This window comes from Corapipo altera, unplaced genomic scaffold (assembly GCF_003945725.1).
Source record: "Corapipo altera isolate COAL_440 unplaced genomic scaffold, ASM394572v1 23b, whole genome shotgun sequence".
NCBI lineage: Eukaryota > Metazoa > Chordata > Aves > Passeriformes > Pipridae > Corapipo > Corapipo altera.
The window spans coordinates 10,850,886-10,865,390 of NW_020884885.1; the positions used below are offsets into that span (position 1 = coordinate 10,850,886).

Here is a 14,505-nt window from a genome sequence, read left to right on the forward strand (position 1 = left end):
GGTAAAGGCGGCGCCGCGCGGGGCCGGGCTCAGTCTGGCCGCCTGCGGGCTGCGGGCGCCGGCGGCCGCTCCCGCACTGCTCTGCTCATGGGGCAGCCGCGCCGAGCCCTCGGGACCTCCCCGCGCCGCCGCCGGGACCTGCGCTAGGGCGGTGAGTGCGCATCCCTCCGAGCCGCGGGCTTTCCCCGCCGCCCCACGGAGTCTCGGGGGTCGGGGGCGCCGACCCCGCTGCGGCCGTGCCCCCCGCGGGAAAGCCCGCTGCTGGCATCCGACCCACAATCCCAGGCAGGAGTAATCGCGGACGGGGGAGGGATGGGTGGACGGACCGATGGACTGACGGGCGGACAGGGGCAGCAGGAGAGGGATCAACCTTTGTGCTGCCTGCGCATGGTTGTGATGGGACGGTCTCTGTCCTGGCCGTGCCTGGTCCGGGTGAGATGGGTGCAGGAGGAGGTGTTGAAGCGCTGCATGCTGGTGGGAGAGTGGCAGGTTACCCCGAGGCGTTGGAGGAACAGTAGCCGTGCCGCTCTGCGAGCTGATTCGCAGGCGGTCACTTGACTTTGTGGCGAGGGCTTTCTCCTGGCCGTCACTCGACTCAAAGGCTGGGGTCCGATATCGCTTCTTTCCTGGAAGTGCCCCATCCTTTTATTCGTGCTCGGGAAGAATCACAGGACACAATCCCCAAATGAGTACCTCTGGTACCCGAAGGGGAAGGCTGTGTCCTGACTGCTGCATAGGCTAGGAGGTCAGCCTCGATGGCTGAGCAGTGCCTCGGACTGGGATGAGGGAAGCTGACACAGCTGTACTCCCATGGGATGCAGCCTTGTAGGTGTGCCGGGGAGCTCTGGCTGCAAGGAGGGCTTGGCCATAGTAGATGGGGTGGTACTTGGGCTCGGGGGTGGGGGGGAGGGAGAAGGACGGGATGAGAAAGCTGCGATGCAGGAGAGAGCCGGGACAGACTCCTTGCAATCACAGAGGGGAAGGTGAGGTAAGCTGACTCTCAGCAGGCTCTGCATCCCTGCCTGAGCTCGTACATTTCTGCATGCTGAGATGTCTGCCATGCCACTTGGAGTGTCTGGCTGTCCCAGCTGAGCAGGTGAACTGCTCTGTCTAGAGCAGCAGCAGCAGCTCTTGTGCTTTCCAGTTGAGCACAGCTCCAAGTGAGCAAACCAGACTGAGCAAGAAGCAGCACCTTATTCAGTGCCTGTTCCTTGCCTGCGTCAATGCTGCTCGTAGTCCACCTAGCCTTTCCCTTACCGAAGTGATGTCCCTGTCCCTCTTGCAACTGCTGAGAATCAGGGCCAGCAAAGCCTGAGCTGCAAGTGATTAAATGAGTACCGTTTAATCTCCTCTGTCTGCCAAGGCTGGGAGTTATAAATGCCAGCAACAACCAATGACACCAACCTTGTTGACATTAGGGCTACCACCAGCACAGCTGAGCCATGAGAAACTACAGCGTATGCAAGAGCAGTGACTATTTTGGATTTGGCATAAATAACTTGTTCAGTAACTCTATCTGCACTATAGCAGAGTCTGCTGAATAATGACATTCAGGGCCTGTGAATGAGAAAAGTGATTTTAAAGCAAATAAATAGTAGTTATGCTTTGAGCAGGGGAGTTGCCCCAGGGAGGAAGTTTTCTTAGAAAGGTTTTGGCAAAACCCCAAAATAAGACTCAACATGAAGGCACCTCAACTAGCCCTTGCCATATCTCAGCAAGGTTGCATAAATACACCTGATGCATACACAGTGGTGTGTGAGGGGCACTGTGAACCTGTGGTGTCCTGGTGACCTCAGCAGGGAACGGCTGCATACTGATGGCAGCTGGGAAAAGTAGGACTTGGTTGCTTTAGAATATGTCTGTGCATTCTTGTTCTTTCACTGCACTGCAAACAAGGTCAAGGAAACTCTTCTCTGGGTAGGTGGTTGTCCCAGCCAGGAGGCTGAGAAGGTGATGTCTGCCATACAGTCTCAAGAGCAATTGATCCTTTCTACTTGTGGTTCTGTGGTGAGGTTTTATTATAGAGATGTGAGCACAAGAGCATCTCCAGAGAGGTACATCAAGGAGAGGCTTGAGGTAGCCATTGATCTGTGGCAGAATAAACCCCTGCCCTGGAGTTTTCTGTCCATTTGCAGCTGCTTGGAGGCTGGGGCCTGATCCAAAGGAAAATGTTTTTCTATTGTTCTCAATGAGCATTGAGTGCTGAAGCGTGCAGAATGCTTGGTGTACATCTGCAGCTGGTGTTCACTTGTCCTGCAGCTCTCTGAAGGTCAACATGCTGAATAGTAGGGGCTGGGAGGGATGGTACCACATGCTGGTTACAAGCATCAGTTTGAACTGTTTGGATCGTGAATTGTTCTTTCCTGTGTGTGTGTTTGGTCCTCATCCAGTAAGTATCCAGATTTCTAATGAGAACTGCTACATGCTGTTGGAACACAAAGAATATCTCCCTCTGATGCAGGCTGCCTTCCCAACAGGCTGCCCAACAGGCTGCACGTCGACCTGGGTGGAGCTGGGGGCTCATCTGTGCATGAAGTGGGGCTGCCTGTCTTCTTAGCGCTGTGTTTTTAGTTTCAAGCTTTCTCCTGGCACAGGAAGAAAGCACACGTGAATCAGAAGGATGTTGAGATTATTTATGTACTGCTTCTGGCCTGGTGCCAGAGGGAATGGCTTGGTGACCTTGGCACTATTGGGACATTATTTATAGAAAGTAGATCTTCTGGGTTTTGTATTTTTGACGTAGGAATGTGAAAACAAGTCTCGGCAGGAAAAGACCCAGTGGTGGCCCCCAAATACGTTGGCACCTTTTCCAGACCAGGAAAAACAACACTTAAGATGTGACCAGGTGTTCCCTGTTCACATGGCTTTCTGCCTTCCCTTGGAAAATACGGGTTTGGTTCTGTCCTGGAGATTGTAGGCTAGCATGAATTCATTCCATGTTTGAAGAGTTCTTGCTCAAGATAGTAAAAGATGTAGACAAAGAAATCCGGCTGTAACCAAAGACACTCTTGTTGGTTTAGACATGAAGAGAAATGACAAATCAATCTCTGGCCTTGAGTTTTTTCTGTTTGTGAAGCTTTGTGTCATCTGCAAGGCTTAATGCATCTTAATGTGTTTTAGTGCCCATCTGTGGTCCTGATTAGTGTGGCTGCCCCTGGATGACAGATTGAGGGGATGAGGCTTGCAGATGCATACGGTCTTACTGGATGGCCTAGCATGCAGTGCTGGCCCCACAGCCCTGCCTCCCAGGACTCTGGTAAAACCCCAGTGGTGAACTTTCCTTCTGTGTTTCACAATGTGCACAAGTCTCTCATCCTCTTTCTGTGTGGTGGATGTGTGTTCCAGTTAGCTGAGTCTATAAATGTCTTTCTATCCCTCTGTATGCAAAATAGCAACTTATTGAGCATCTTTGTGCACTGGTTTTGACAGGGAAATCATTGCTTAGGGTGCATCTGACTCATCTGTACCAGAACTTGGTTGGACCCTTACCCGGCTCTTCTTAGAGGACAAAGCCAAGGACCTAGAGTCTGTGAGAAAGTTCTGGTCCAGATTTATACTGACTGCCGCTGTGGTTGTGGGGAGAGGAGATCTGTCACCAAAACAGAGAAGTGATCAAAACAATTGTAGCTGGATTTAGTGCTACAAGTGAGCAGCTTCTGCTGATGTTGGTGATCAGAAACCCTATGCTCACTTTCTGAACCTGTGGAGCCAAAATCAGAAGCCTGAGCATAGAGACTGGTAGCTGGCTCCATTGCTGCAGTTTCCTAGAAGTTTTTGTTAGGGATTTGGATTAACATATTTTAAGTCAAAGGCATTGAAGAGATAATGGGGAGAAAAGCAGTAAAAAATGAATCAGTGGTTCGATAGTCCAGTCTCCTGGGGAGTGGTGTTAGCTGTATGAGTTAATGTAGCGGGAGATGTGCACAGAGGAGTGTCAGATAATACTGGCCACTGCCGACCTGATTATTTATTTGTTTGAAATGATTCTGTGTTTTAGAGGGAGATTAGTGTGTAGTCTCCTTTGCAGCTGCCTGCTGCTGCAAACCAGACAGCAATTTCTCCTTTTCTTATTAAAATCAGGCAGCAGAACTTCAAATGGTTGGCCCAGCAGGGCAGGTGCAGGCAGAGCAGCACACAAAGGCTTGCAGCCCTCATGTTTTTAGCTATATCCTGTCTAGGCTGAGAAAGTAAACAGTTTGGAGCCTGTGTCAGCAGCCAAATTTGAGACCTACAGAGAAAACCCACAAGTCTTCAGGAAACTCCGTGGGTGACTCAGATGATGTTTTTGTCTGAGTTCATTCAATAACCCCTGATGGCAGCAGAAGCACTTTGTTGTAGTGGTGCCACCTTATGAGTGAAACACAAACCTCTGGTGTCAGATGTCTGTGGTCATGGAAAGACCTGAGAAGCTCTTCCAGCGGACAGAGGTTAGTTCAGGAATCCCATTGCTGAGCTCTAAAATCATTCCGACCCTTGTTGGGCACTGCAGTTTCTTTCTGGGCTTACAGCTAGGGCGCCGCTGGAGATGGAAATGGCTGTGACAAAGAACAGGCAGTTTCCTGAGATCAGCCATAATCCTTCCAGATGGCCAAGAAGGTGTCTTTAATTCAGCCTTCCTGGCTGTCTGGCCCTGCCTTGCTATGCATGAAATGCACCCAGCTAGGCAGCAACCTCACTGCTCCTTGTACAGTGTTGCTGCAAAGCTCTGAGAGATGCATGGGGTGATGGCTTGAGCATAACCTGGGTGCAGACACTCTGCCACATTGTCCAGAGTCCTCAGGAAGGATGGTGTTATGGAAATAGGGCTGTATTGCCAGTCTTAACAGGAGCTCCAGGAAGCAGGCTATTTTCTGAAGAAACGAGGTATTGTAAAGATCCATGGTTTTACATCCCTCTTAGTCTTTCTTTTGGACATTTAATTTTAGCTGCCTGGCATGCTGTTTGTGTTAAATGGTGTATTGCAAGTAGGTAGAAACGTGAGTTTTACCTCCTTGAAGAAGGGAGAGGGAAACTCAAAAACTGCAATACTGAGTCCAGGGGAGTGGAGTGGTATTGGCTTTTCGCCAACATTTTCTTTGTGGCCTAGGAAAAAAGTTTCTGTAGAAGCTGCTTAATAGCAATAAAGAGCACCTAAACATTGCTCCACAGACAGTGAAAATCTGCTAAGAGTCAAAGATTACACTGAGCAGGACTGAAGAATTTAGATCATTTGTCTGTGCATTCCCAGGTTGTTTTCATGGTGAGAATAAAGTATAGTTGTCTTTAATATCAGCATTGCTGTGGAGTCTCAGTGAGTGCTAGATTTGGAGTGCTTCTGAACAGCAGACACCTGCAGTGCATCCTCCCACCCTCCTGCCTTATTGTCCAGCCCAGTGCAACCATTTGCTCCTTGGGATGTATGAATGTGTTCTTGCCTTGTCTGGCAAAAACCCAGCTGCTGTACATCACGAGTTCAACCAGTCTGTTCCATGAGCTGTGTAAACGTCCACTGTTCATGGACAAGTAGAATGCATTGAGGGTTAACAGATGGAGGAATAATAAAGCAGATGAGTTTATCCCCTCCACCCAATTTATTCCCTTCATCACATCACCATGCAAATTGAGTTCCTGTCATTGGTGCTTGCAAAGTACTTGGGGGCAAAGAGGCTAGCCTGTAACCCCTAGAGCCACTGCTGCATGGGAATGACATTTCAGGTAAGATAATGGGGACACTTCTATGTCATGAGCTCTTCTAAGCAGGAGGTTGTGCTGTACACTTGCTGACAGAGATGTATATGTACACACATGCAATAGCAAAGCACCGTGCTGAGGAATGATCCTGATACTGCTGGAACTTGTATCCAAGTGTCTGAGACTTAAAGTTGTAGAAAGAAGGGAAGGTCCTTCAACAACCCTTGATAGTAGAGATGGGACATCTGGCAGTGCTGTGTTTTCCATGGTTACTTGAGACTTGATTTGTCAGCACTGGTGCTGCTACCACTTGGCTTCCTGAATATCTCTGTTGCCTCCTTGTCCCAGGGTAGAGGAGTGAAACAAAGATAGGGAGGAGGACTGGTCAGTACTATCTTTATCCTTTCTTTCCTAAGACCTCTCTTGCATGTGCCAGGCAAGATGGGGAGAGAGGCTCTTAACTCTGAGACCTCTCAGTTCTTCTCAGATATCCCCTGTCACCAAGGTTATTCAATGCCGCATACTAGTGTCCATACCTTTGCCTCCTCTCTGCTATAAAAAAGAGAAATCTTGCTTTATTTCCTTAGGCAGATGTGGGTCCTCCGTGGCTGTGACTGATAAGAGCTACTTAGGGCATAGCATCTCCATACCCAGCGGAAGAGAAGGAACTCCCTTCCTCGCATGCGGTTGTCTAGTTTTTTTAATAATCTCTAAGTGTGACTCAGTGCTGTGAGATGTGCAAAAAGGATACAGTATTTGCCTAGGATCAGGTAGTGAAAAGCTGACTGTGAGGATCAAGAGTCTTGTCCATCCATATAAAAGCAATCAAAAACCTAGGCTCTCTCATCATCTACGCTCCTCCCGTGGTGTATGGAGAGAGGTAAACCACTGGAGGAGATGAGGCACCTTGTCCTAGAATAGAAACCTCTGGGGTTTGGCTTGCCTTGCCTAATTCCCAGGGAGCCAAAAAGAGGGAGATGAGGAGATGTAGAGGTTCATGCTATAGTTCACGCTTCCAAACCCCACTCTCTCCACCCATGAAATGCTTTTATTCTGGGCTGGGGACAGACTGTGTCCATGCTTGATCCTCACAGTACACATACATTGGCCTTTTGTGGAAGCTGGAGAACCTGTCAGCATCAGAGACATTGTCTCTTTCAATCTCCTTTATATTAGTTCCTTTTTCTGTTGAAAGCTTTCTGAAGGGTACTTGTGTGCTGAATAGCCATTGCTGATAATGCACATTATGAAATCCAAAAGGAAGGTTGAGATTAAATGTCGCGCACTTCACAGTCTGGGAATTCAAAGAGCCTTGTTGATCTGTGCATAATTTAGGGGTTGACAGCTCATGCATAAACAAACATGTGCACATACACATACATTTGTGTGTGTAGAGAGTTTTCCCCTGACTCAGCAACACATAAAAGCAAAGTCAGGTTGGTGTGAGTTCCTGAGGAGTGGGTGTGACATTCATGAGGAAAGCCTGTGGGTTCTTCAGGACTTTCTTACTTGAGAACCACACAGACAAATGCAGTTGCTTCTTGGTAGTGTGGTGGGCTTCCTTCCGCTTCCCTTCTCTGTGCAGCTGCAGCTAAGCTGTGGCTGCTTTGATTTTGTGCATAAGGGTTTAATCTGACCAGAAGAATCTTCCAAGAACTTCTGGTGTGTGTGAAGGGAGTATCAGTGTGAAGTTCACTCCAAGGTATCCAAAGTGCTTTTTCCCACCAGCAGGGAATGAAGATGGACAGAAAAATTTGATGTCATGCTAAGCTGTTGTTACTCAGGCTAGGAAGGGCATTTCTGCCTCTGAAACGTTGTGTGTAATGAAGCGAGTGCTGCACTGGTGCAGTGCCTAAGCCGCTGCCTTTGAAATGTTTTACCTGCTGCACGTGAACCATATGAACTTCTGTGGTATATTTACTTTTCATGTACTGGGAATACTGAGGCCTCAGAGGTTGAATGACCCAGCCTTGATTTCATGAAGAAGCAGCAGCAGCACTGCCAAACCTATAATCTAATATTTTGGCTTTCAGGCTTCCTACTCAGTATGCTGCTCTGTAGTTCTGTTTCTTAAAACAGCTGGTTTCACTTCCAAGTGCTCCCTTGCAGGAGAGAGGAATACGTGTGCTCCACCTCTTTCTGGGGGATGCTGTAGGTCTGGGGGATGCTGCGAGACTGCTCCACAGACATGGCCCTGTGCACCATGCACTGCCCAACTAGTGAGAGTTGGACTAGGAGTTTCTTCTAAATTGTTTCACCACCACCTTGTAAATTAGCAGATCCTGTGCTAGCTCTGGCAGCAGCTATTTAGAAGTTTTCTTTTAAATCTGTCCTCCTAGCTCCTGTTTGCCCAACATGAGGAATTTTGCATCTAACATTTTTAGCAGCAACCTGTTGCTATAGAAACTGCTAAGGTGTCAGAGGGAGCTTTTTGCCACTTTGGGATGGCTACCAAGTAGTTAAATATGTGTTTTATTGGGAGGACTTCTCTATCATGTTTTTGCTAAGCAACTTCCTGACCCTGTCTGCATGTCTGGGCTATGAGGCAGTGATACACCTGAAGTTGTAATTGTGTGTGAATGAGTGGGGCTTAATATTGGTGAATTGTTTAGGGAGGATATGAGAATGTGTTCCTGAGCTGCACTGATGGGTCCAAGTGGTGTGTAGGGTGGTAGTCCAGGGCTCAGAGATGACAGGTGATATCAGTCTCTAGGGCAGTAAATGGTTAGCCCAGAAGCAGGATTCAAGGCTCTCACTGATATCTCCCAGCAAGAAGTCTGGGACAAGCTGCTCCTCTCCCCCTGAGACCAAAATATAGGTGAATGCCAGCATACTTGGCTGGTCTGGTGATCTGAATTCTCTTTACTAACCAGTCAAGAGATCCTCATCGTGCAGCGAGTCCCAAAGTAAGTCGGCACAAATCAACCTGTGTCTTTTATTTATATATTTATATATGCTTAATTTGTTAATCTACAACTTGTTATTATTTATAAATTAAATGTATTTATGTAATTAACATGCTCTTACAGGATGTGGATGTAATCATGTACTATGGGAAATACTCCATAACATAGGGTTGTTGACAACTGAGCTGTCAGCTAATAGTCACTTGGGCCATTTTGTATCAGGCCTGATTTACAGGGCTTCTGTGTCATAGTAGCAAACTTTATTGCTTGCACAACCAGAGGTGTGAGTCCTGTGAGTGTTTATGTGCCTGGAACTCAGGAAATATCCTGGCTAGACCAAAAGGCAGTCTCCCTGCTTAATGCAAATTTATTCGTCTGCCCTTTTTTCTCCCCATTGTGTGTGTGCCTAGACTGCACATCTGGTCATATCATGACAGACTATGGAGATGAGAAACCCTTTGTTTTTTACACAGATGGAAGAAAAAAATCTACTGCTGCTGGTGTGTCCTGTAGGAGTTGGTCTCAGACTGGGGCTGCAAGTTTGCCCATGAAACTGCTTGGGAATCTGCTTTTGGGGTGCTGGAGTGGCACAGCCTCATTTAATCTTCCATTTCATGGTTGTGGACATGTTGGTAGTGTATAAATCACAGTAGTGGCATTGTGCTTGGTAAGTTCCAGGTCTGCAGATAGAGAACTAATGTTGCTGGAGGTGTAGATCATCATCTTTGGGGAGGGTATCTGTCAAGAATGGCTTTGAAATCACCATTTCAATGACAGTATACAGAGGGCTATTGTCTTGTGTGTGGCTCAGGGGACTTAATTTCTCAAACTACAGTTTCTTACAATTTTCTTTTGAGTTCTGGAAAGGGACAGAGGTGAAAGGAATTGTTGGAAGTAAAGAGCATTGGCTTCCTGGAGCTTTTATGAAAGGCTCTTGTCAGGTCCTTAGGGGCACAGTGGGAAGAAAATCTGGGGAGGTTTGAGGCTGTCAGGAGAAGAGGTGCAAGATGCCCCGTTTTACTGTGAAGATGCCCCGTTCGGCAGTGTTGTGAGTGAGGAACATGTATATGGGCTTCTCTGTGGTCCCAGGGTTATTTTTCATAGAGCTTGTCTGAGCCTGTGTCATGCCTCAGGTGTGAGGCAGAGGAGATGAAATGCAGAGATGCATCAGATTTTCTGTAAAACCGACCTTTATTGTCCTGTTTGGTTGAAGGGCTTTCCTAGCTTTTTAAGCTGCTCTTTTTCAGTAGCAAGGGTTAATTTACTTGGTGATTTGTTTTCTTTTGTGGGGGGAATTGTGTGCTTTTCTGTCTGTGCATATGGGTTTTTGCTTCTAATGTTTCCCTGTAGAAATCATCTGCAGGACAGATGGCCTGCTAAGCTTCTGGGACTGTCTCTCACAAACACCTGTCTAAGGCAGCTGGGAATCAAAGAGAAATTCTCCTCTTTTAATGCCCTTAAAGAAAAACAGCACCTGATCCTAGTATGTCCTGCTTGCCTCTCTCTCCATCCACTCAGCTCCCTGGGAACCTTAACTGCTTGGTTGTGGCCATCTGTTGAGACAGCAAGGGGCTGGATGCAGGCTGTGGGCTGAGGCTGGGAGGTGGCTGCCAGAGCCTTTGAAAAGAGCAAGGACAGCTTTGGGCTGATGGATTGCTGTGGTCGGCTGGACTGAGGGGGAGGAGGACGATGGAGAAGGTAGATTTTTTTGTAAATAATACAGATGGCAGCCACTGAAGCAGCTCATTGTACCTTGCTGATTGTACCTTTCATCCTTTGTATTTGCAGCCAAAACACGCCTCAGCAGTGAGGGATGGGCTACTTGAGAAGGCAGGGTAGCGAGGCTGGGCTTGCACTTGGTGTGGGGTGTGTGCATGCACATGGTGAATGAAAGGTGAAGTCTGTTTGTCCCCTGTGCTGGGAGCCCACTGAGCCAGTGCAGCAGGGCTACGGTGGGACCAGGTGTCCAGCTGGGCACCTGTGCGGTGTCCTGCGTGCTGTGCCCATCACCATAGCTGTGCAGGGCACCTTACTGAGAACATTCAGCATGTCGCAGGCTGCCCCACCAGCTGCTGCCAGAGGCAAATGAGCATTTCTCCCCTGAGGTGGTACCGGGGCTCTCATGGAGGGGTTGGCACATTGCTGCAGGTGGTGGTTGGCAGGCCAGCAGGAGTGTGGTTGCTGTGTTTAATTATAGCTCCTGTTTGAGAAACTAGTAGAGCAACAGAGCTTTTTTATCATGTTTTGGGGAAACTGAGCACTTTACAGGTTTTGATTGCCATATAACACATCCTGTGACACAGAAAGAAACTTTCTTGTGGTCCCCACCAAAGGAAATTTGAAACCTATGGGCAATAAAATTCTGGAGCTGGGCCATACCTCTCACTATGGCTTGGCCCTGATAGCGGTAATTCTTGGGACAGGATGCTTTTACAGCCACAGGGAGCTTGGGAGCATGAGTTGCCACACCCAGGGGCTGCAGAAGAGTGGTGTGGAGGAGGGTGAGGTGCTGAGCCTGCTTGGGAGATGCAACCCTAAAGTGGTCAGAGGAAACATTGCATGGAAAGGGCTGAGCAGACTTTGCACGTCCCTTTCTGCATGCAGTGATGACAGAGGAGGCAACATGAGTTAACTCTTTCCTCCCCAGCAGGCTGCAGAGACCTCATTGTTCCCTGCTGAGGGGTGATGCTGGCTGTATCCATTGCGTTTTGGGATTGCTGGAACTGCTGGAGGCACTGGGTGCTGCTGCCTTGCGATTGGTGGCTCTGTGGCTGTGGGCAGCTCAGCACCGCTCACAAACAGGTTTGGAGGGCATCTGGCCATGGGGCATGTCCAGCCTGAAGGGTGAGCTTTAGATGTGCTTGAGGCTCTTGTGCGTATCAGGTGGTTTGGGTCTTGTCTGTGGGAGGTGATCTGGAGGCACCCAGTGAAGATGTCCTTTGACCTAAGGATTTTGCTTTGTACTTTCAGCATGAGATCTACTGCCTAGCTTTGTAGGTATTCCCTAAGGAGGATAGTGTCTCTGTTCCTGTTAGAGTTGCTTAAAGAAATAGCAGGGCTGTGGCAGAGTTGGGGATGAGCCTCTGCCAAGAGATGTTCCTGCTGGTTTTGCAAAGAGCTGTCTTTGCTGAAAGGTCTGGTGTTTATGTGGGAATAGAGTCCTGTGTACCTGACTTGTTACAGGTGACAAATCTGAAGTATCCCTGTTGCTTAGGTGTACAGACTGTGCCGAATTGAGCAGGAGCAGCAGCTGCATTCTGCTGCTGTGATGACTGAGTGCTAATTGTTTTTACTGCCTGAGCATCAGGTTATTTTTGGCTTGATCAAGTTTCATTCCCAGCTGGCTGGTGGTAGAGAGGTCCTAATCATCTAAATCTCCACGCTTGACAGAAATCTAGGCAGGGAGCTGGTACATTCACCATGGGTTTGGGATGTGCAGTTGCAGAAATACAGCATGAATATAGCTGTAACTTGGTAGTTACATGGGATAGGGGAAGTTCTGGCTCAGGGTTTGCTCCACCAAGGGCTTCCTGGGGAAACTTTTGTTAGGCTGTTTGGATAGGATGCAAAAAGATGTTTTGTGGTTCTCAGGTGTAATGTTGGGTTAGACACAGGGGATTTGCCTCATCCCTCAGGATTTCAGAGTCCCGAAGTGTCCGAGGTTCTTTACCAAGAGATTTTATGCATGTATAAAGTGAACAGACTGAACCTTCACGTGTAGGGGTGGAAAAAAGGAGTCTTGGATTCTATTCAATTAGGCAACAGCCTAATGTTTGCAAGAGACGAGGTACTTGGTAGGTGTCTGCATCCTGTTTTTAATCTGCTTGTTCCCACTGCCTCTTCTCTTTGCCCTGCTCATATGTTTGAGCCCAGGCTTTCTCGCTGGCTCTGTGGCTGCGATGGTATGGGGTCCAAAGCAGCTGCTGTGGACCTGGTACTGTCCTCACCAGAAAACAGACGGAAACGCCACAACATGGAGAAACACCAGAAGAGCTGGAAAAGTCCACTACAGCTACTGGGCCCTTGCAAGAGAAATGCTGTGGACATCAGCCTGTCTGTGAGGGCCAGGTACAGCTCAGCTGCCATGGTGGGTGCCCCTCTCATGTGCACATACCTTTGTGCTGCTGCAGTGCTGGAGAACTCCCCTGGGCTTTACCAGGGTGCTCCCAGGGGTACTCCAGTATTGTAAAGGGACACTGCCAGAGCTTTATACTTACTGTTGGTTCTCAACCTGTGGCCCGTGGAAGTTACTTAGGCATGGCAAGTACCCTGCTAAGCTGTTACAAAGGACATACATCCACTGCACCTTCTTGGTTCATTCTGAGGCATAACAAATCAAAGTGGGCTCAAGATGTTGTCTCAGGCGTATTGACTTGGGAAATCTAAAACAGGACAGCAAGAGTCTTTTCCCTGGCCTGAACATGGTAGAGCTGAACAAACTGTGTCCAGCTTAAATGTATAAACCTTTCACTCATTGTTCTGGCTTGACTCTGGTTTGTTGTCTCTTCCTCTGCTTGCAGATTCGAAGTTCCCTCAAACCCCTGGAGCAAGAGGTTCTGTAATGTCACCTCTTTAAATCAAGCAGCACTTTTTTGTCAGGTAAAAGGCTGCACCGTGGATGGCAATGCCACTGAAACAACATCCAGCTTAGCAGTAGGCAGCATCCCTGTCTTCAGGGCCCTAGGGAGCCATGTCCCCCCAGGCAGGAAGGATACAACTCATCTGCAGCTTGGCCTTGGCTTGCCAAGGCTGTAGGCAATCAGCTTCAGGTGCCTGCAGGAATGGGGTCTGGTTCCCCTCTCTCAGCACCATGCACCCCCGTGATGGGCACACAGCTCCGGCTGCTGCAGCACCATTGCGTGTGCAGTTGAGTCTCCTCTCTCCCACACTGCAGAGCTCTCCTCTCCAGACACTGGGAGGGAAGCAGAGATGTTGGGGGAAGAGCTGTGGAGGTGGGGAGAGATTGAGCTATCATTAGCATGGGACCAGTGAGGTTTCTTTGCACCAAACCACTAAGCAGTAGCTATCAAAATTGAGTGCAGTATGCTGAACAGCTGAGCAAGAGAGCAGAGATTGAAAGGAGCCTGCGAAGAAAAGGGATTTAAGAGGAAAAAACCCTCTTTCAGCTGCACACAGGCACTGTCCAACACAAGAGAGCTGTGCCAGGCAGTAGGAATTGCCTGTTTATGGTGATTGATCTACGCAGCCCCTGGGATGCTTGGAAAAAGGATTAAGGAGGCGAGAATTGCAGGAGAAGGAGGAGGTGGAGGTTTACCTTTGAAAACTCACAGGCTAATAGAATCCATCCTCTAAATTGTCAGTGTGTCAAGATACATTAATGTAAGTATAATGTTTTCAAATCCTCAGCATCTTCTATCAGAATGTCACTGAATTAGCACTGATGCATTCATTAGCTCGTTACCATTAATATGCAGTATATTTTAGGCTGCCTCTGTCTCTGGATAATGGGGTTAGAGATGTGGGACTGGCAGCGGGGCCATGCCATAGCTGTGCTTAGCACTATAGGGGTGTGGTTTTATGTACCAGAATGGCCTTCAGTGATTGTTTTATTGGCATTTGTATCTGGCCTGTGTTGTCCCAGCTCTTAGCCAGTGGTTTACCACAAATTAGTGGAAACTTTTAATGGGAGAGCAGTGCTAATGATGATGGGGATAAATTTGCAGCAACTCCTGCCCTGAAAGCAACTGTCAAGACAATTGATGAAGGCAAATTTTGATCTTTTGGCCTTGGGTCAGTTGCAAAACTGCCTCTGTAATCACAGAGCTGTTCAGTCTTCCTTGATGAGTCATAGAGTCCCCACTTCAACCCCTACCACCTTCCTTTGCTTCTTGCCCTCAGGAGAAATTCTCTATTCCTTTTTACCTTTCTCCCCCCTTTCTCCCCCCTTTCTCCCCCCTTTCTCCCCCCT

General features: G+C 48.3%; 1 protein-coding gene across 3 annotated transcripts in view; it reads left to right on the forward strand.

Moving 5' to 3' along the window:
- TP53I11 (tumor protein p53 inducible protein 11) overlaps positions 1-14,505 on the forward strand; it is a 25,356-nt gene that overhangs the window by 580 nt on the left and 10,271 nt on the right. Inside the window, exon 1 of one of the 3 annotated variants that reach the window (XM_027642015.1) lies at positions 41-151. The exons of 1 other annotated variant lie outside the window; for it this stretch is intronic. The gene's annotated coding sequence lies outside the window, so the exon portion shown is untranslated. Of the gene's footprint in view, positions 1-40; positions 152-13,279; positions 13,917-14,505 lie in introns of those variants that run through there. One more of the 3 variants, XM_027642014.1, reaches the window with a different exon arrangement.